Here is a 21,554-nt window from a genome sequence, read left to right as displayed (position 1 = left end):
TGTTACTCTGCCTCGTCTTGTTTCCAAATAATTTACAAGTAGTCACCAAGTAATGGACAATCATGGAATTATGACCCATTTGCTTGTAGTATTTTCTATCAGGGGCTAGAGAAAGAATCGCAGCAGCAAACTATCGGAAACGACTGTATTAATAATGGTGCAGTCATTACCCATATTTTTGGAACCGTTGGAAAGAGGATTTTAGTGAATACGAGCATATTAATATTTGTAAAGCATACACGTGTGGCTGAGTAAAAGGAGTATTCTTTCTCCCAGAGCTGTCTGGTCTGCTAGATGTCACATAGCCCTACCTTGCCTCACTATAGTGGCTGCCACCCTCCACGTTTATCATGCTTTTCTGCCATTCACAGACTTGCCCCAGAGCTGGATCTACTGCTATGCAAATGTCTCCTTCCAACACTCTATTTACATTTTGAGGATCTAGGATTTTTTGGCCGACGTCATGAAAGAAGGCCCTGTAGCATTAATTCGATGCCTTCAAGGCTTGCTACTGTACTTCCAACCGGCTGAATCGCAAGGTTAGCAACCACAATCCTCCGCTCTGTGCTGAGCTGAGCAACACACCAGTGAAACCCCTCAACAGCTGCTGCTTTGTGAGCTGAACATAGAATGTTTTACCCAACCCTTAATAAGCCCCTCAAAAAAGAAAGCTTCTCATTATTGTGTGCAACACATGGGTTTCCTGCAACATGGCTATGTCTGACTTCTTCTTCCACATGTATGAGAAGACCTGTTCTCTCTTGGATAGGCCACTCAAGCCATTTCTGTTCCAAAAATAGAGAATGAATAGTGCCCTATTCAACTATACTAAAGCATTTGGTCTCAAACTTTGCACCCGTAAATCCCAAGAGTAGTATTCCAGGCAGGAGCGAAAGGAAAGAATCAAAGTGTGGCAGAAGTAGAGTAGAGTGCGAGTTTAATCTTAGTGATAGCTACTCACTTTACACATCTTTACACCATAGGTAACCGCAGAGCCAGCATATTGGCCCAAGCCACCCATCTCGTCCCAAAATACATTGGCATGCCTTACGTTCTGCGTAACTGACTGTCTCAGCTGCAAATCACAAGGCCTCTGGCTAGCTTGTGCCACCATGACGCACAGAAAAAGTGAGTCGCAAAGCACCAGATCACTTTGGTTAGCTCGTCAGATAACCACTGACTATGTCAGTCCCCTTACTCTTCTACCGTCAACCCCAGACCTCACCCACCATTCCACACCCTTCCTGCTGAACAATGCCTAACCATTTGCATTTTTAATATGTCACTGCCCATCCAAAGACCATATGACCGCACAACTGAGCCCCAAATATTAAATAGCAATTGCCTGCATTGTCAGAAGCGAAACCAGCTGAAATACGGGCAAAAGACATGGGAGGCGCGGTCTCATTGATGTCCAGGCTCAGGAGTCAGAACCTAAACAAAACAAGCATTGGCAATGCCAACAGTTTGAGCTTTTGCAGAGGCATGGGAAAGGCACTTGCAATGCTCTGCTGTAGAGGTAGCAGTTGCAAAACGGTATAACTACCTGGGCATCTAATAGCAGTGCCTGACATGCCTAAAACATATGCACAAGCCGAAACTGTTGGCTTTGTCAGTGCTTGTTATTTAACAGGACTTCAGTGAAGGGCACACTTTGTGTTTATACATCGAGTGGCTGAAGGTAGACCTGGTTAAGACATTTTTATTACACGAGTAGTGTATTTACAGCTCCAATTAAGTAATGAACTCTCAGATGACTACTTGAAATAAAAACTGGCAGGCACTTTGAACGTCGAGTTTGATGGAAAGGCTTGATTAAAGGGAGCTGAAAGAATGTCCATCAGGAGGTGTTTTAGGCAGGGAGGGGCAGGAACTTGGTGGAAATGGCTATAGGGATTAGTATGGACATGGGCAGTCAATGGATGGGCAAATAACCAAACAACACCATAAAGCTTTGTGTCCCTCCTCATCTGCCATTTCGCCCGTTCTGTAACCCAATGCAATAGATTCAGCTTGAGGGTGGCTCTGACAACTACTAGCCCAAACTAAAAAAGCTGCTTACCACGTGCTGAGATATATCAACCCACTACAAAACTATCCACATCATAGGCTAGATAGAGTGGAACTCAATCCTTATCTCCATTGTGTCTTCAGGGATTCTCGTCCAATACCCCTACAGTAAAAAGAGATTATAAACTTAGAGTGCCTCCCATCGTTTGATTACCCTAGTGCTCAGTAGCAGCTTCCGAGTTTTTTAATTTGAGACTTGTACACATTGCCCATGAATATATGTGAGCGACTGCGGGTAGCAAGAGAGTCCGAACCAACTAAGGGGGGTTTTCCTGGGGGAGTGCTCCACCAGGAACGTTTTTAAAATAATGGGTCCAAATGGTGTATTTTACAACACACTTTCCGTGTCAAAATTGGTTTGCGATTGGTTTTGTAGGGTATGTGGGCAGCCAGTGTGCAATAGGTGATGTGTAGCTGCATACTAGCGCGGGCTGTGGTGCAGTGGCAGTTTAAGGGCAGTAGAATGTGTGCAGATAGACCAATGGGCTATCGTATCTGCATTCTGGCGCGCCGGTGCTTGAGGGTTACATTATGTTTGCAGCTAGGCCGAATTCCAGGGGTATAGCTGGGTTCTAAAGACTGTTGAGGTGAACGTGGAAGTGTATGTGGTATGTGTGCAGCTAGGCCGAATTATTTGAGGGGTGTAGATGCGTTCTCAATGTTTTTTGGTGCATAGGCAAGAGTTAGCATAGTGGTGTGTTTGAGGGTCTGCGTTGGTTTTCCAGGGGGACCTGGTTTCTGTTCAGCTTCCAGTGCCTGTCAAGGGCATGGAATCTTCCTGTATCTTGATGGGTCAAACTATTTGGTGAATACTGGTGGGTGGTGACAGGGAGATCAGTCGCAAAATGTATGTTCTTACTGCATAGCTGCTAGCACTATACTCGGTTGGCAGTTTGTTAAATAGGATCTCCGATAAGTATAGTTGGGATTAGAAACGAATAAGTGCTAGAGTGTTCCTTGCTTATAGTTCTTCATAGGGATTTCCAAATGTGTAGGATTAGCAAGTGAGGGTAGATCCTGGTTTGATACCAGATTGCATATTTGCAGGTCAGTGATCAGGTTCATAAGTGCTGAATTAGCACATAGGTTTCTAGTTCTGCTAGATAGATTACTAGAGGGTGGTTCTGTTCTATACATTCAGTGGTAGGAGTGATTAGCAGCCTAACTATTGGACAGCCTCCTGATATCTAGTTCTGCTCAGGGATTTCCAGGTGGGTAGCGTGAGCATGCAGCTGCCTTCTGGGGCTGATTGCATGGTGCATAATTCTGTGGTCTTTATCAAGCTCAAGAGTGTTGCTGCTAGGGTTACGAGTCTAGCACAATCACCCCTGATTAATGGCGATAGCTAGCCTTGGGTCTTAGTGCGTGCCGAAGTCCTGTGGATGGGGTAGTGAATACATTCTGTCAGATGCAGAAATTCTGTCAGGGTGCCACTACGATTTGGGATTCAAGTCTGGGCAGAGGCCATAGGTATTAGATTCGGAGATCATTTGGCCTGATGGTCTATGATAGGGGTCGTAGTACCATGCCAGGTGTTGGTTTTGGTTATAGGTCAGGTGGTTAGGCAAAGAGCCAAGTTTTCGGTGCCTTCTGGAATGCCATGTAGTCTTTGCTCTGTCTAATGCAGGACAGCAGTGAATTTCCGTAAACTTGGCACCAGGATTGAGTAGGCTGACCCTCCGATCCTGGTCGCATTAGAGGTGGTGACCACAATAAGGACAGTGCTTGACCTAGGGGTGCGGGCTGGAAGTTAGGGTGTGATCTTGTCTTGTAGCAATGTGGGGCCTGCTTTGTGCACCACTGAGTGAGTAATACAGAGGAATTTTGAGATGGTCCTGCATCCAATTGGGAGCCAGTGTAGGGTGCAGAGGGCCTGAGAGAGTTGGTCCCTTCGTCCCAATGTGAGAAATAGTCTGGCGACGGAGTTCTGTACTCTTTGGAGTTTGTTTAGTTGGTAGGCCGGTGACATCAGGTAGAGGGAGTTTGTATAGTCAAGTCTGGACATGACAAATGTAGGGGAGGATTGGTCCAAAAGACCCCCCTTGCCTACATCCCCTCCCCAGGTGAGGGCCATGACTCATCGGGCGTCCCCTCCTTACCTCCAGGGCCCAGGTGGTGGATGGCTCACCTGCTGAAGACATTGCCCAAACGTATTGAATTTAGCTAGGCCCAGAAACCATTTTGTCTAATAAAGATGGTGTGAGCTCGGCGCACTGTAGCGCGGCCCCCACCTTTGGAGAGTTTCAATTATCCCTGTGGCCGCAGCTCCCTGGCAGATCCGCTGTGAGCCCGTTCCCACGAACGAGACGGACATGAGCTAGTGTAAGATACCAACACTGTAACATTTCACCTTCCGCAGTGTATCGCTGCTCCCAGCATGACAGCATGACCCGGCCAGCAGAGCCTGGGTGGAAAGAGAACTGAAAAATGGTCCTTTAATAAAAGCAAAAGTTCCCAAATACTAATGCCAAAACTACTTGCAATACGTGCATTTTCTCCACAAACCCCGTTGATTAGAAAATGTGTAAAACGTACAGATATGGCAGAATACATGTTCACATGGCATAAGCAATGAAGCACCCCCACCACTGCAGTTGTGTGCAAATAATAAAAGTGTCCAGGGGGGTAATTTGTTATGTGCCTCATTGAAAAGCTTACACCCCACGTTCCCACGCCACAACCGAACTAATGCTGCTAGAGTGCAAAGAAAGACAAATGCAACCATACTGAGGGCTCATGTGAAGGACACGCGAGAATGCACCCTCCATGTGTGTAAGTCCAAGCCCCTTATGTGCCACTACCGTCATGTACGGTGGCAAGTCATTTCCTATGTGCTCCACCAACCTCACTACTACCTCACTAACTGCAAATGTATATGCATATAAACCAATGTTGTAGTTGTTAAAACATAGTGTACAAATAATGTGCTCGGACTGGCTAAATTCGAGAGGCATTAGCAATGTTAAGATGTGAGCTTTGAAATGACTCAATTAGTATTGTATGTTATTTGAATGTTTATGATGCTTTCACCGCAAATCGGCAACACACGAGGAATATGCCTTTGTGAGTTTATGCAAGGCCATTCCCCCTCCCACCCAGTGGAGCCTGCCAGACGAGAGGGCAGAGGCCCACGCCGCGCTGCTCCACCTCCCCCAACTAGGCTGGAGCCGCTTCAAAGATTTGTAGTCCCCTCTGCAGCACCCAAGGCCACGGCCCGCCACCTGCATTATTTACAGCCCAGTAGTAAACCTCCGCCTGAATACACAAATCCAAAGGCGCCCTCTCTTAAACCCCACAACCCACCGGATCACCTTAGGTTTATGGCCCCTGTAAAATTAGGACACCCAATACTATGGCAACATACAGCAGCACATTCATAACGACTTCTAACAAGACAAAAAGACATGTACCGCCTGTCCCATGCCCTGAGACCTAGCCCCACGACCTATGGTACCCGGTCAACAGGACACGGGTAACCATGTACTGATGAATCGTCATCAAACCCCTCTCAAGGTGCATTCCTCCTGTGTTGCATTAACCTGTAGAATAACCTATTGAAAGATTTACTAAAGAAGATAATATTGCAATAACTGAATGACTGCGGTGTGCATGGCCTAGGGCAAATAAGTCAGGAAAAGACATTCATCTCTGACACTGGCCACAGTGGCACAACGACACTGCCCGGATGAACCCAGCAGACCTGCCAGGCCCAGCCCAACCCACGAGGCTGACCAGTGACGTCCTCCAGCCAAGGCCAACCACATCGCAGCAGCACCTATAGCTAGTCGTCGCCACCCAATCCCATTGAACTTGTGCCCCCTATAGAATGTAGGTTCTGATGACGTTTTTTGTAAATATATACACCTGTCTTTGCTATTGTCAGACAGAGCGCTCTCGGAGTTTGCAGAGTTCTTTGCATGCCCTATTCTGATTGATAAACTCCCATTTACGCTCACCCGCACTTTGCCTTGGCCTTATTCCCATCCTGGGAGAGTCCTTCATTGTCTCTCATTGCGGGGAGGATCGTGCTGGTTGGGGACGCTTGCCTTCAGTGGTGACCCCGAAAGCGTGATTATTATTTTTCTCCCAACATATCCCTACCGTCCCCTTTGGCACGAAAATCTCCGGTCAAAAAGGGATACGCACGGTGCGCCGGCTCCGGGTGGCTACCCGCCAACAGCGACCGGTACGCTCAGAAGTGCGCACTCAACAGAGAGAGGGTACGGGATCCCGGTTGAAAAATCCCCTTTGAGTACCGCTCGCCGGGGCTGACTGTTGAGCATACGGCAGCACTGCCTGGACGGACCCAGTTTCGGAGACTCTCGGTTCAAGACGGGCACGTGAGTATTGAGTGCGAGCGATAAAGGGAGTAGAGGGGGAAATTTAGGACAGGGAACGAGGCGGGGTAAAAAGGGGCACGTGGGTCTACTAAGGACCATCTTAAACTTTCTTTGCTTTTTCTTTGCATATGGCCATTAGGATTAAGAGGTGAATAAGAGATAAGAGTGACGGGAACCTAGCTCCGAGAGGGGGTGGAACGCGGCGCCGCATAGTGCTATCTTGACTAGTACTGGGAATATATGAAGAAGTGGAAAATAAGATAAAAGTGTCTGGCAAAGGGAGACACGGAGAATATATTAGTGACTGCTATTCTTTCTATTCTTTTCTTTAGGGTTACGGGAAAAATAAAAGTGGGTTAGTACAAAACCCAAGAGATAAAGTAAGAGACAGAGAGTTTTACTGTAAAATTGAAGATCAAACCTATATACATATATACATATATCTGAATAAGACGGACAGGGACAGCCGGCCAGGGAGGAAAGGGAGGGCAAATTGAACTGTGAACAGAGTGTTACAGAGGGGTGTGCGCACATCGTATGTGTCAGGAGATAATTTGGTGTGATGGGTGTGTAAAAATGGTCATAAATGTATAGCCTTGAGTGGTCATGGTAAGTGTGGCCAGACAAAACATTATAAAGACAAGAGTAATAAGGTGAAGTGAGTGTGTACCTTTCTGATTTCTGGGTTAACATTGTTGAGATTACAATTTGGTTTGCTCTTGTACATGCCCCCCCCCCCCAAAAGAGAATAGAATAGAGGCTGTGTGCAGCCATTCTTATGGTGTGCAGGCGGGGGGGAGAAACACAAAGGCCCCCACGATTCAGTAAGACATAAAATACGAGGACTCACATGGTGATACGTTTATATTGAGATATCGAGATACAAAGAGACACACAAGTACTAGGAGGGCACAAAGTATGGGGGCAGAAACACCCTTATCACATATTTGCAAGAACCTACCTGGGTACGCGGAGTGGATTAAGAAATATCATGACCAATGGATCACAGAGTTGAAGGGAGAGGGGTTGCCCCAAATATGGCCCGAAGGGGGATCATTTGACAAGAGTGTCCTAGATATGGTAGCCACATGTATTTGTTTGAAATGCAAGGGGAAGCAGTTGCATAATAGGAGAGAAATATTAGATCTCTGGAGGCTGTTTGAGATACCGCCGCCTAAGGCAAGAGAATTAAATCCTGATCTACCATCTACCACTGACAATCCACTAATGATACACAAAGATGATAAAACATTGCCAGACGAAGAGCCACCAATAGAGGTAATACGTTTGTACCCAATACTAAACAAGCCAGTGCCCGCAGAGGGGTACAGTGACCCCACTTATGTGCCTCCCCCGACAACTACTACAACCCAAAGGCCAACGGCACCCCCGCCATACGAGAGTACTAGGGAACGAGCACAGGTGAGCACACCACGGGTGGACATAGAAAAACTAACAGACGATCTAGAATCAAGGCTCTCTATTGTCAAAAATGAGCTCTCGAGGATAAAAAGCATATGTGAGCGGACCACACTTAATGCGGCCGGTTCAGAGCGTGCGTCTAGAGCACAAAGCGGGAGTAGAACTTTTGAAGAAGGGTGGAAAAAAGGTGAGATACTGTTCAGAATACAGGAAGAACCCACTCGAATAATTGAACTAGAGGAAAGAGAGGGATGTACTGACAATGAAGAGAGGCCTATAGGGGACAGGGAGGAGCTACTATGTGATATAAGGGATGATTTGGAAGAAAGCGAAAGGTTAAGTATGGCAATGGGAGGGGGAAGCAAAGGATTGGATGGTGCATGCTCAATGAGAACACTGGATGAGGAGTGGACAGGGCGATTAAGGTACAGAGTGGGGAAAATGGCATCACTAGGAAAATCGGGAATGAAGGGGAGTACAGATACGACGACAAAGGGCAAGTTGCAGCTCCCACTGATACATAGGGGAGGAGGGAGGCCGAATTACATACCCTGGGCTCAGATGGATAAGGCTAACTTACTAAAGTTATTGCCCCCGTTGTCAGGAGGGGCGAGCAAGTGGATTTATGCCTTTGAGAAACACACAGCCGGGGTACCTCTAGCAATAGGGGATGTGAAGAGCTTGCTAGTATCAGCAGTAGGGGATCAGGCTGACAGAGTATGGGTCAAAGCTGGTTTCCCGGGAGTAACGTTAGACTGCGATCGCCATGATGGTGCCTCCTTTAACACAGTGCATGCAAGGGTGTGGGATGCTTTGAGGGAAACGTTTCCAGATACACCAGACTTGAATGACGGGGAAGATGCTATGGATTACATTTTTCGGGTCCAAGAGATGTGGAGAGCAGAAACGGGCACGCCCTGGTACCAATCGACATCGTTATTTTACTTCATTATAAAGAGGGGGCTCCCAAAAGAGGTGCAAAAGGCGCTCGACAAGATAGCAGGTATTGAAGCGAAGGGATGGCCTGAAATTCAGAGCATAATAGTTCACCACTGTAAGAGAATAAAAGAAAGAGAAAAGGAGGTGGCGCAGAAAAGATTGGCAGACGAAGCGAAACTAGTGCAGACCAAGTTGGTGAAGGTCGCAGCAGCAGTAGCAGCGCTCCCACACAGCAGGGAGGGAGATGAGGAAGAGGAGGGGCTGGTAGCAATACAGGGAAGGATGGCAACTAATTGGGCAGGAGCAGGACAGCGGCAGTGGAACGAGCAGGAGCAGGGCGGAGGTCCGCAGTGGCAAGAGTGGGCCCCTCGAGGGGGGCGAGGTGGGTACAGGGGCCGAAGAGGAGGTGGACCGGGGTACGGGGGAATGGGAGGAAATGGATGGCAGGGTCCCAGAGGTGCGCAAGGGAGGTGGGGACATTACTCTAGGGAGTGCAGAAGTAGACCAAGCAACGGATTTCCAGAGGGAGAACATTATGGTCATCCCATCCGGGGAGCCCATATGGTCTCCCAATGGGACAACAACAAAGAAACGCCGGCCAGGGGTACAATGAGCAACAACAGGGACACCAATACAGAACACAGAATCACCCTCAAAACAATGACAATATGCACTACACGCCAGGCAACCCTTTCGCAACGACATCAAATGGAGCACCAGCCCCCTATAGTGGCGTGTCAGTGGTTTCAGGGAGTGTGTTCAACCAAGGGGGGGCAATGAGACACCCCGCATAGGACAGCCCACAGAGAACACTTGCGTGTCCAGTTCTATCCACCACCTACAATGCAGCAGAGGAACCATTGGTAGGGGCGCAGATAGGAGACAAGCAGTTCATATTCATGGTGGATTCGGGAGCGGAGAAATCATGTATTAGAGAGGGCCGGTTCCCGTTATCTAACCGGAAGTTAGAAACACAGGGGTTCTCTGGGGCTGTAATTGAAGTTCCTCACACAGAAGCAGTGGACGTGACGGTGGGGGGTAAAACTGTAAAAACACCCTTACTGTATTATGAACATGCGCCAATAAATTTACTTCTTAGCAAACTCAACATGACGATATCATTTACTGAAAGAGGTATAGTGTGTTCAACACCAGGAATATGCCCATTACGTGTAATGCTGGTAGTACAGGCTCACACAACCACACCAGAAATATGTGGCTTGCCAGTGGACGAGGAAATGTTTATTGAAGGACTAAAGACACTGGCCCTCATAATTCCTGAGTTAAGAAGAATGGATTGGAGGATTCCAGCGGAGTTCCTCTTCCGCCCAATAGTGAACCCTGACACAGCACCAGGATCAGTGGTATCATTAGACTTGCACGCTGTACAGGTATCTGCGAAAAGGATCTCTGTGATTGGAATAGATATAGAAGGATGTGAGTGGCGTACAGTACTATGTACCAATGCCAATATTGCCCTAAGAGACTTGACTGATGAGGATCTCTTTTCAGATTCGGAAGGGGATGGTGAAATAGTAATGGAAATAGCAATGCCCTGTGACATCTTGATTCAAGCTAGAGAAATCCTTGTCCAGCTGATGGCAGTGGTGGGAGCACCACCGTCATTCTTCGATGATGACATGAGGCTCGTACCAAATAATTTGTGGACAACAGGCCCCCATGACGTAGGGTTGTTGCATGGAGTACAGCCAGTGATAATAAAGCTCAAACAAGGAGCAATTCTACCCTGAGTAAAGCAATATCCCTTGTCCCGTGAAGCTGAAGAAGGGATAAAAGAGACAATAAATGCGCTACTGGCACAAGGGATAATAGTGCCTTCAAACTCCCCATGTAACACATGCATTTACCCAATTAAAAAAGCAAAAGGAGGGTCTTGGAGGATGATCCAGGATTTACGTCCCCCTAAATGATGTAATACAGAAAGAGTTCCCTTTGGTCCCGAACCCTGCATCAATATTATGCAGCGTCCCAAAAACCGCATCACATTTCACGGTGGTGGATTTGAAAAACACATTTTTCTCCATCCCCCTGGCTGAAGAGAGCAGGTACCTGACAGCATTTACCCTAGGGGGGAAGAGATATGAACATTGTAGATTACCACAGGGATACTGTGAGAGCCCAAGTATATACAACCGCATACTACATGAAGACTTAGGAAACTTATCAGTTGAGAGCACAATTATTCAGTACGTAGACGATTTACTCGTCTGTGCACAGGATGAAGAAGCATGCCGAAAAGATTCAATAACACTGCTGACCCTGTTGGCCAATAAGGGGTACAAAGTAGACAAGGAAAAGCTACAATATTGTCTGACAGAAGTTCTATACTTGGGACAGCTTATATCAAAAGATGGAAAAAGAATAATCCCCGACAGGGTAGAAGCAATAAGATCAGTAGGAGAACCCACAACAGTGAAGGAAATGCAGAAATTCCTGGGAATGTGCAACTATTGCCGAGCATGGATATTAGATTATGCAGCGTTCACCAGACCCTTACTGCAAGCACTCAAGGAGGCCCAACAGGAGAACAAGAAAATAGAATGGTCAGAAGAAATGAGCGCCTCCTTCAAATCATTAAAAGAGTTGATTTCAAGCGCTCCAGTGCTCGCAAATCCCGATTATGGGCGCAAGTTTTACCTGTTCTCACACTGCAAGGGGACACTCATGACAGCTGTACTGACACAGAAGACGTCACTAGGACACAAACCTTTGGCTTACTATAGTGGCACTTTGGATGCTATCATGCAAGGACACTTCACGTGCGAGCAATCGCTCGCAGCGGCCACGTTCGCAATTGAGAAAAGTGCCACAATAGTAATGGGATGCCCTGTGACGTTGTTTGTGGAGCATTCATTATTTGCAATACTGGAAAGGTCAAAAAGCACACTGACAACACAACGGGCAACCGCCTATGAAATAATATTGTCCAGCGCCAACATCCATGTGGTGCGATGCAGGACAGTGAATCCAGCAACATTCATTACGGAAGCGTGCACACTAGAGGACATGCAGCAACACGATTGTGCAACCTACACAGGAGAAAGAGGGGAGGACACAGTGGTATGCGAGAATGCTCTGAGCGAGGGGGAAGTGTACTTTGTTGACGGGTCAGCATCAATTGACGTGGACACGGGAGAGAAACATGTGGGTATGGCAGTGGTGAGATTAGAAGACGGTGAGTATGAGACACTAGTGCAGTACCGCCTCCCATCACATTACTCAGCACAAGCAGCAGAACTGATTGCCCTAATAGAAGCACTACATGCAGCTAAAGGGTGCGCGGTGACAATTTACACAGATTCAGCTTATATGACAACAGTAAATGGAGGTCTGGCCAGATGGGGGCGGAGGGGGTTTCGACGAGCAGATGGGACTCCCGTGCAACATGCAGACTTACTGAAAGAGTTAATTGAAGCCCTACGAGACCCCACAGTGGTAGCAATAGTGAAATGCCAAGCCCATACGTCAAACACAGACGTTGTGTCTTTAGGAAACGCGGCAGTGGACGCGGCGGCCAAAGAAGCCTCTTACTTTCAAAAATATAAAGCAGGTGAGTACATGCTACAGCAGAAGACAAACGAGGAGCTTCCAGAAGGGTACAATGCAATGCCGATATCACAAATACTAGAGTTACAGGAAGGAGCAAGTGCAGATGAAAAGGTGATGTGGGTGAAACGAGGGTGCAGCCAATCAGCAACAGACTTACTGTGGCGACAAAATAACTCAGGAAAAGTGGTAATGCCAGTAAAGTTATTGGAAATAGCGTTCCAACAACTACACTTCCCAGCACACAACACGAAACAGCACATTGCAGCGGAGATACAGGAGGAGTGGTTCGTGCCCTGTCTTCAGGAGCACTTATCTCGATTGACATTGGAGTGCACAACATGTCAGATATACAATTCAGGAATGACATTACGTACACTCAGGGGAACAATTCCAAAACAGATTGGGCCATTCAGAGAGTTACATATCGATTACGCGGACATGGGAGAAAGGTGCAATGGGGCACGTTACATGATTGTGGTTGTATGCCCATTTTCAAGGTGGGTAGAAGCAGGCCCATGTGCACGACCTCAATGCTAAAAGCGCTGCGAAGTTCCTAGTGAGGGAAGTCTTGCCGCGCTGGGGAATTTGTGACGTGATTCGCTCAGACAACGGCACTCACTTTGTAAATGAGCTCTTCAAGGAAGTAACAACACTGTTGGGAATAAAGCATAAATTGTGCTCGATTTATCATCCTCAAAGTAATGGCGTAGTGGAGAAGATGAACAGCCTGTTAAAAGGAAGGTTATCGAAACTATGCTTTTCTTTAAAAAAGAACTGGATTTACTGTTTACCCCTTGCGCTGTTTGAGCTGAGAAATCAGCCAAGCAAGGACCACCATTTGTCCCCGCACGAAATAGTGACTGGGAGACGAATGCACACAGCACACTCGCCACTGCGCGAACACTCAGATGCACACAGAAGCGCTGCGATATTGGGAGACGAGTTCACAGACTATTTGAAAAAATTAACAAGGGCAGCGTGCGCAATATCAAAGCAGCTCTCTCCACCTTTCACGAGAGAGGAGGGAAACACAACAGGGTCTATTACTGAGCCTGAAACACAGCTACAGCTGATGCCGGGTGAATTCATTTATGTCAGGAGTTTTGTGCGCCGGTGGAACGCACCACGGTTTCATGGCCGATACGAAGTAGTGTTTTCCACGCCCACAGCTGTAAAAGTGAAGGGCCTGAAGTATTGGATACATTTGACAGATGTACGAAAGGCATATAATAATGTGCAGGAAGAGGTGGATGAGGAGGCACAGACAACAGCAAACAATGCAAATGAGGAGAATGTCTGATTATGAACTTGTGTGTGTGGCAGAGATGCACCTGAGTGAGAAAGTGGCTGACAGGTATACTTGCATTTTAAGGGTATTACCAAAAAAAAAAAAAACATTTTTCTTTTGTGTACTTACATGTAATTAATGATGCGATAAAATTATGCAGTGTCTACTCCCTTGTCTGTGTATCCCCACCCCTACAACCCTACCCGCTTCCATTCCCTTTCAATATATACTGGCACTGGTAGTGCCAACAAAATGTTTACATTCATGCACTTAATGCACTTTTATATCTCAAACAGGAGCTACCATGGCATCTAACGGGCAGCCTGTAACGGATAGATTTATTAGATATAGAGAGTTGTTAACTGAGAGATGCAGATATTCGTATGAGTGTGGATTATCTGTGTGCATTACATTGTTTTTTACAATCATGTTTGGCCTGGTTACATATTGGTTCATAGCGTTCATCTCTATCGAGATGAACGAGGGGGGAGGGATTAACAGCACTAATGTGACCAATGCAACAGCAAGTGCAAATACTAAAGAAGGTGATTTTTTGGTATGGGACGGAACTAAACTTGTATGGGGATATTATACCACACCATCCAATGCTGTCATCTCAAAAAATGAAGGGCTACAGGGTGAAATGCAAAATAACACAGTGTCTCCGCCGAAAATATCTAATTACAATGCCCGCAGTTTAAATGACCGAAACCCCTCTGCCATATCCTGGTTGTATAATACCCCCACCAGCCAGCCTGCCCCCGTAGCCAAGAACACATTGTCAGATAACAGAAAGGAAGAAAATGAAAGAATGACAGCAACACATGAAATATTATATGATGATTGGGTAAAGGGGGGCGGGAAGGAGAAAGGGGGGCACACTTTGTCCATCGCTCATGAAGCTGGAAAGTACATGAGGAACAAAAATAACAGACGAAAAAGGGAAGCGGGGAGGAGGAAGTATGATGAGTACTATGCGTTAGGACTAGATAAAATGGAAGACCCACGACACCCCCACCAGACAAATAAATGGTATGCGGACATGAGTGCAACAGCTAAACAAACAACAAATGAAAGCTGTTATGTCTGCTCCCTCATCCCCCATGCTTCCGGCACGCCCAAAGTATTGTTACCCAAAGAGTTGCCTATTGTAGATGCCCAATGTCTCCTTCATCTCACGTTGTGCAGGATTAAGAGCACCTTCCAGGCACATGAAGTTACTTTTAGAATGCTGCAGAACAAGAAAACTTGTTACCCAAAGACGGTAGGAGTGGTATGTCTGGAAGAACCATTTGTTGTGATACAAGGGACACTTTTTTCAGACAACAAGTGGAAGGACGAAGAAGTAATGTGTAAAGCTGAAGCGCTGAGGGGTGTGGCACCAGAGAAATTGCAGTGGATAGAAGAAACGTGCACACCAATATGGAAGGAACACATTTCAAAACTAACTTGGGTAACAGCCATTGAAAAACCCTTCAAGCTGCAGAAGGAAATAGACTATGAGCTGTGTTTTAAAGGAGAGGGGAAAGCCTCCATGGGGACAAACAAGAACTGTAACAAGACCCTCACCATCCCAGATTTAAGAAAAGGGACACGGCCCTGATGGACACGTATTGGGTATGTGGCAACCAGGCATACCTGCACCTCCCACAATCATGGAGTGGCAGCTGCTCAATGGCCACTCTACACTCAGCACTAATGGTAATACCAGAAAGCCACATTGATGGGAGCAAAAAGATGCGAGAAAACACCCAACAGAGTGCGGCCCAGCCAACTGCAGAGTCACAAATCTATGTCCTGTCTTCCGGGAACAAGGAAGAGGTGCTGTCCCGAAACAGACGAGCATCTTCAGAGTTGCTGGCACAGATCCCAGACAGATATCGATTATTCAGCTCGGCAGAAACATTCTTTGCTTCACTCATCCCAAGTATCCAGGCAAGAGCAAACGCAAAATGGCTCCAGATAACATGTTGGGATGCTGATCCAACTGGCAAATGGCACTGAAGAAGGGTTCAACATAATAAAAGTGGAACTAAGAGCATTACGGCTGATGATCATGCAAAACCGGTATGTCTTGACCTGTTGACAGCGATGGATGGAGGTGTTTGCCGAAAAATCGGAAGTGCCTGCTGCACTTTCGTACCTTCTGAAGACGCAGACAACGGCTCCCTGTCCCATGTGATCGAAGCAGTACACAACCTAGGAGAAAGAATGAAAATGGAAGGTGGAGCAGAAGAAAGCATGTGGTTCGACAATATCTTCTCCTGGGTTCCATCGTGGCTGGGAATGACTGTGAAATTCTTGATGCCGGCTGTGGTGTTCCTCCTCTTTATTTTTTGCCTGTGCCAGGTGGGTCTTCGATGTTGTGCTAACGCAGTACCAAATGGTGCAATGATGATGGTGACAATGGGCAACACCCGTAGTACAATACAAACTATGCAGGAAGTGCAGGTACAAACAGGAACAGATGACACACCAAGATATCAGCTAGTGCCTAGGTATCACGACAAGGATATAGTGGACAACTTGTGACATACTACCATTAGAGAGCCTCGTATACTAGAATGGCACGAGGAGGTATGGGTAGATTTGGAAGGAGAGAGCGGATGTATATACCTGACCTGTACCCCAGATGAGTATGCTAGGAGAGGTGAGAGCTTAAGGGGGGTGTGCAGAGCGTGGATGCCCATAAAAGGCACACCTGCATGGGATGACGCAATAATTGACGAAGAGGAGTGCAGGAGATTGGAAGATTTAAAGAATTTGTTACTTAAGTAACGAAAGGGGGGAAATGTAGGGGAGGATTGGTCCAAAAGACCCCCCTTGCCTACATCCCCTCCCCAGGTGAGGGCCATGACACATCGGGCGTCCCCTCCTTACCACCAGGGCCCAGGTGGTGGATGGGTCACCTGCTGAAGACATTGCCCAAACGTATTGAATTTAGCTAGGCCCAGAAACCATTTTGTCTAATAAAGATGGTGTGAGCTTGGCGCACTGTAGCGCGGCCCCCACCTTTGTAGAGTTTCAATTATCCCTGTGGCCGCAGCTCCCTGGCAGATCCGCTGTGAGCCCGTTCCCACGAACGAGACGGACATGAGCTAGTGTAAGATACCAACACTGTAACATTTCACCTTCCGCAGTGTATCGCTGCTCCCAGCATGACAGCATGACCCGGCCAGCAGAGCCTGGGTGGAAAGAGAACTGAAAAATGGTCCTTTAATAAAAGCAAAAGTTCCCAAATACTAATGCCGAAACTACTTGCAATACGTGCATTTTCTCCACAAACCCTGTTGTTTAGAAAATTTGTAAAACGTACAGATATGGCAGAATACATGTTCACATGGCATAAGCAATGAAGCACCCCCACCACTGCAGTTGTGTGCAAATAATAAAAGTGTCCCGGGGGGTAATTTGTTATGTGCCTCATTGAAAAGCTTACACCCCACGGTACCGCGCCACAACCGAACTAATGCTGCTAGAGTGCAAAGAAAGACAAATGCAACCACACTGAGGGCTCATGTGAAGGACACGCGAGAATGCACCCTCCATGTGTGTAAGTCCAAGCCCCTTATGTGCCACTACCATCATGTACGGTGGCAAGTCATTTCCTATGTGCTCCACCAACCTCACTACTACCTCACTAACTGCAAATGTATATGCATATAACACAATGTTGTAGTTGTTAAAACATAGTGTACAAATAATGTGCTCGGACTGGCTAAATTCGAGAGGCATTAGCAATGTTAAGATGTGAGCTTTGAAATGACTCAATTAGTATTGTATGTTATTTGAATGTTTATGATGCTTTCACCGCAAATCGGCAACACACGAGGAAGATGCTTTGTGACTTTATGCAAGGCCATTCCCCCTCCCACCCAGTGGAGCCTGCCAGACGAGAGGGCAGAGGCCTGCGCCGCGCTGCTCCACCTCCCCCAACTAGGCTGGAGCCGCTTCAAAGATTTGTAGTCCCCACTGCAGCACCCAAGGCCACGGCCCGCCACCTGCATTATTTACAGCCCAGTAGTAAACCTCCGCCTGAATACACAAATCCAAAGGCGCCCTCTCTTAAACCCCACAACCCACCGGATCACCTTAGGTTTATGGCCCCTGTAAAATTAGGACACCCAATACTATGGCAACATACAGCAGCACATTCATAACGACTTCTAACAAGACAAAAAGACATGTACCGCCTGTCCCATGCCCTGAGACCTAGCCCCACGACCTATGGTACCCGGTCAACAGGACACGGGTAACCATGTACTGATGAATCGTCATCAAACCCCTCTCAAGGTGCATTCCTCCTGTGTTGCATTAACCTGTAGAATAACCTATTGAAAGATTTACTAAAGAAGATAATATTGCAATAACTGAATGACTGCGGTGTGCATGGCCAAGGGCAAATAAGTCAGGAAAAGACATTCATCTCTGACACTGGCCACAGTGGCACAACGACACCGCCCGGATGAACCCAGCAGACCTGCCAGGCCCAGCCCAACCCACGAGGCTGACCAGTGACGTCCTCCAGCCAAGGCCAACCACATCGCAGCAGCACCTATAGCTAGTCGTCGCCACCCAATGCCATTGAACTTGTGCCCCCTATAGAATGTAGGTTCTGATGACGTTTTTTGTAAATATATACGCCTGTCTTTGCTATTGTCAGACAGAGCGCTCTCAGAGTTTGCAGAGTTCTTTGCATGCCCAATTCTGATTGATAAACTCCCATTTACGCTCACCCGCACTTTGCCTTGGCCTTATTCCCATCCTGGGAGAGTCCTTCATTGTCTCTCATTGCGGGGAGGATCGTGCTGGTTGGGGACGCTTGCCTTCACAATGGACATAATTGAGCCAGTCTGTTCAGGTAGGTACGGTAAGGGAATATAGGCTTCAGAAGCCTAAGGTGGAAATGGCAGGCTCTGGGTGTATTTTTGATGCACTGTGCTATAGTTAAGTCTGTGTCCATTGTGCAGCCAAGATTTTTTACAGTGGTGGTGGACGTGAGGGGCTGGGGGTGCATTCGAGTGAGGGTGGCCAGGGAGTCGGATGGGGAATAGGGAGCAGATCTTCTGCATATCATGATCTCCGTTTCATCTGGGTTCAGAAGGAGGTAATTAGTCGTCATCCAGCTGTCAATGTCTGAGAGACAAGCTGCTAGGTCAAGGCTGGGGTGTGAAGTCGATTTTGAAATTCTCAGGATGATCTGTGTGTCATCCGCATAGCTGTAGCAAGTGAGGTTGAGTGAGCGGATGATCTTAGGGAGGGGGATCAGGTAAAGGCGCCTTGGGGTACTCTAGTGTTTACTTGCCGTGCAGCGGAGAGCAAAGGGGGAGGACAGTGATTTTCTGTCTATTAGAGAGGAATGAGGTTATCCAGGAGAGAGCTGAATCACATATTCCTAAGGAGTGCAGTCTGCCAAGGAGGATTGTGTGGTTGATGGTGTCAAACGCTGCAGAGAGGTCAAGAAGAATAAGGGCTGCGCATCCTTCGGAGTTGTTGTCACTTTGAGGTCATCCAGACAGAGATCAGCGTGGTTTCTCTTGAGTGGCATGGACGGAAGCCTGATTGCCCAGGGTCTAGGAGGTTGTTAGACTCCACAAAGAGATTGAGCTGTGAGTAAGCAGTTCAATCCATGAGTTTCGCCAGAAATCTGGTGTTGGAGATTGGTCTGTAGTTGATTGGTAGTCAGGGGTCGATGGATGCTTTTTTAAGCAGAAGTTTGACACATTCAGTTTTGAAGGCATCTTAAAAATTGCCGGAGGTGAGGGACAATGGATCTCACCAGCTCTCCTGCACAGGTGGAGGTGAAGAGTTCTTTGAGAAGCAAGGCGAGGCAGGGTCAAGCGGTGAGCCAGATGATTGGCTGGCTGATAGCATTCTCGCTAACTCCTCGCTCGAGATGGGGATGAAGGAGCTGAAAGAAGGGTTCTTGTGGGTGAGGGCGGATGGGTCAGGTAGAACAGATGTAGAGCGGGTGGACAGGATGGCAAATTTGACATTGATGGTGGCCGTCCTGTTCAGGGCTGTTTTGTGGAAGTGTTCAGACAGGGAATGGCAGAGCGTTTGTGAGGAGGCAGTCGGGGTGCGGTGCAAGGTGGGTTCAGGAATTCAGTGATGATCCTGTGGAACTCTCTGCTGCCACTCTGGCAGTTCAGGCTCCTTTTATTGTAGTAGGCTTTTTTGGCCTTTTGAATCTCTGATTTGGCATTTCTGTGGTGGTGGGCGAGTACTGATTTGTTTTGCGGTGTTGTGGAAGATCGCCATTTGTGCTCAAAGGTGCAGTTTTGTGTTTTTAGAGTATTAAGGAGGGGGTGTACCATTTGGGAGTGGGTCCTTTGCGGGAGGGAGCGGACTTGGAAGGGTTTAGGGGAATGATGGAGTCTTTTAGCCAGGAGTTGAAGAGTAATATGGCTAACAGTCTATTTGTGGTCGGTAGTGATGGGAGGGTGCCTCTGCCAGGTCCGGTAGTACCTTGACCATGCTCCAACACTTGAATTGAGATGTAGTGGTAGAGGATGACATGGGGGTAGCGGAGCTATGAGGATGGAGAAAGGTATGGCAGAGTGGCCTGTCCAGATGAGGTGTTGGGGGGTGGACTTGGAGATAAGGTCGCAGGAGCTGAAAATGGCATTGAGGGTGTGGCCAGCAGTATATGTTGGTCCTCTGACACGCGCAGTGAGGTTGAGTGCCTACAGGCTCTCGACTAGTGGTAAAGTCATGGAGTTGTTGGGGAGGTTGAATCAGATGTTAAAGTCTTCCAACAAGGTGAGGGCCGAGTGGGTAACTATAGTGGCTGCCAGAGAGTCGCATAGTCTGTTGGTGAAGTGGCTGTCATAGTCCAGGGACCTGTAGACCAGAAGGAAGCTGTGTGAGAGAGTAGGCGGGAGAGATAGTTTGACTAAGAGGGATTCACATTTAGCTGTGCTGAGTTGTGTTTCAGTGGAGGTGATAGAGATGTGAGGTTTGTACAGGATGGCTATACCGCCTCCTCTGGAAGGTCTGTTGTGGGTGATGAGTGAGTAGATGGTGGGAATGCTTCATGAGCGATCAGCATGAGGTCGTTCAAGAACTAGGTTTCAGTGATGAAGATAGGATTGTGGTTCTTGCAGGTTAGGAGATCAAAGATGCAGTGTTGGTTCTTGGCTAAGGAGCACGCATTGAAGAGGAGGCAGGTGACTTTGTCAGAGGCAAATGCAGCAGTGTTTACCAGAGTGACCGGGGTTGGCCGGGCTGGGGTGGTCTCGGTGGTCAGCGAGAGGGTGTTGGTGGTTAGGAGACAATCGTGTGGGATGGGCAGTGAGATAGGATGGACACGTGGTCAGGGAGGGGAGTGCTGTAGTGGGTGCATAAAGGACTGAGGGTTGCTAGGGACTGGGAAGGGAGGGCGGCTGGTCGCAGGTCTCTGACTCAGTGGTGTGGTGGCATGGGCAGTTCGGGTGTTGGCGAAAGGCTCGGGGAGTTGAGGCGAGGTGGTGGGGGGAGATCGGTAGAGCAGGGGTGTGGCATCTATGCGTTGTTACAGGAGGGTGCATGGGGCCTGAGAAAGGGGGTTTTGGAGGTTGAAGGAGAGACAAAGGGGAGAGACTACCAACACGGATGGGGTGGGAGGGTGGAGTGGTAGAGGGAAGGTGGTAGTAAGGGTTGGGGAGGGGAGGTTGATCAAGAGTTGTAGGGTGGGTGAGCTTTCAGAGTAGAGGGCGAGGGTTTGTGCGCTTGGGAGCTGAGGGATTGTGCGAGATGGTGGGGGGTCTGCAGGAAAGGGGATAGAGGCGATGGTTCGGGAAAGGGCAAGACACGCCATGCTGAGTGAAGGGAGGGGCTTGCCGTGGTAGGCCATTTTGGGGTGGTCCATGGGGGGAGATGGTGGATGGGCAGAGCCTGCTGAGGGAGGTGTGGTCGGGGCATAGGAGGTGGAGGTAGTGCCAGAC

Source organism: Ambystoma mexicanum, chromosome 10 (assembly GCF_040938575.1).
Source record: "Ambystoma mexicanum isolate Mex_15411 chromosome 10, UKY_AmexF1_1, whole genome shotgun sequence".
Taxonomy (NCBI): Eukaryota; Metazoa; Chordata; class Amphibia; order Caudata; family Ambystomatidae; genus Ambystoma; species Ambystoma mexicanum.
The sequence above is the reverse complement of the archived record's forward strand: the minus strand, read 5'-3'. Positions refer to the sequence as shown.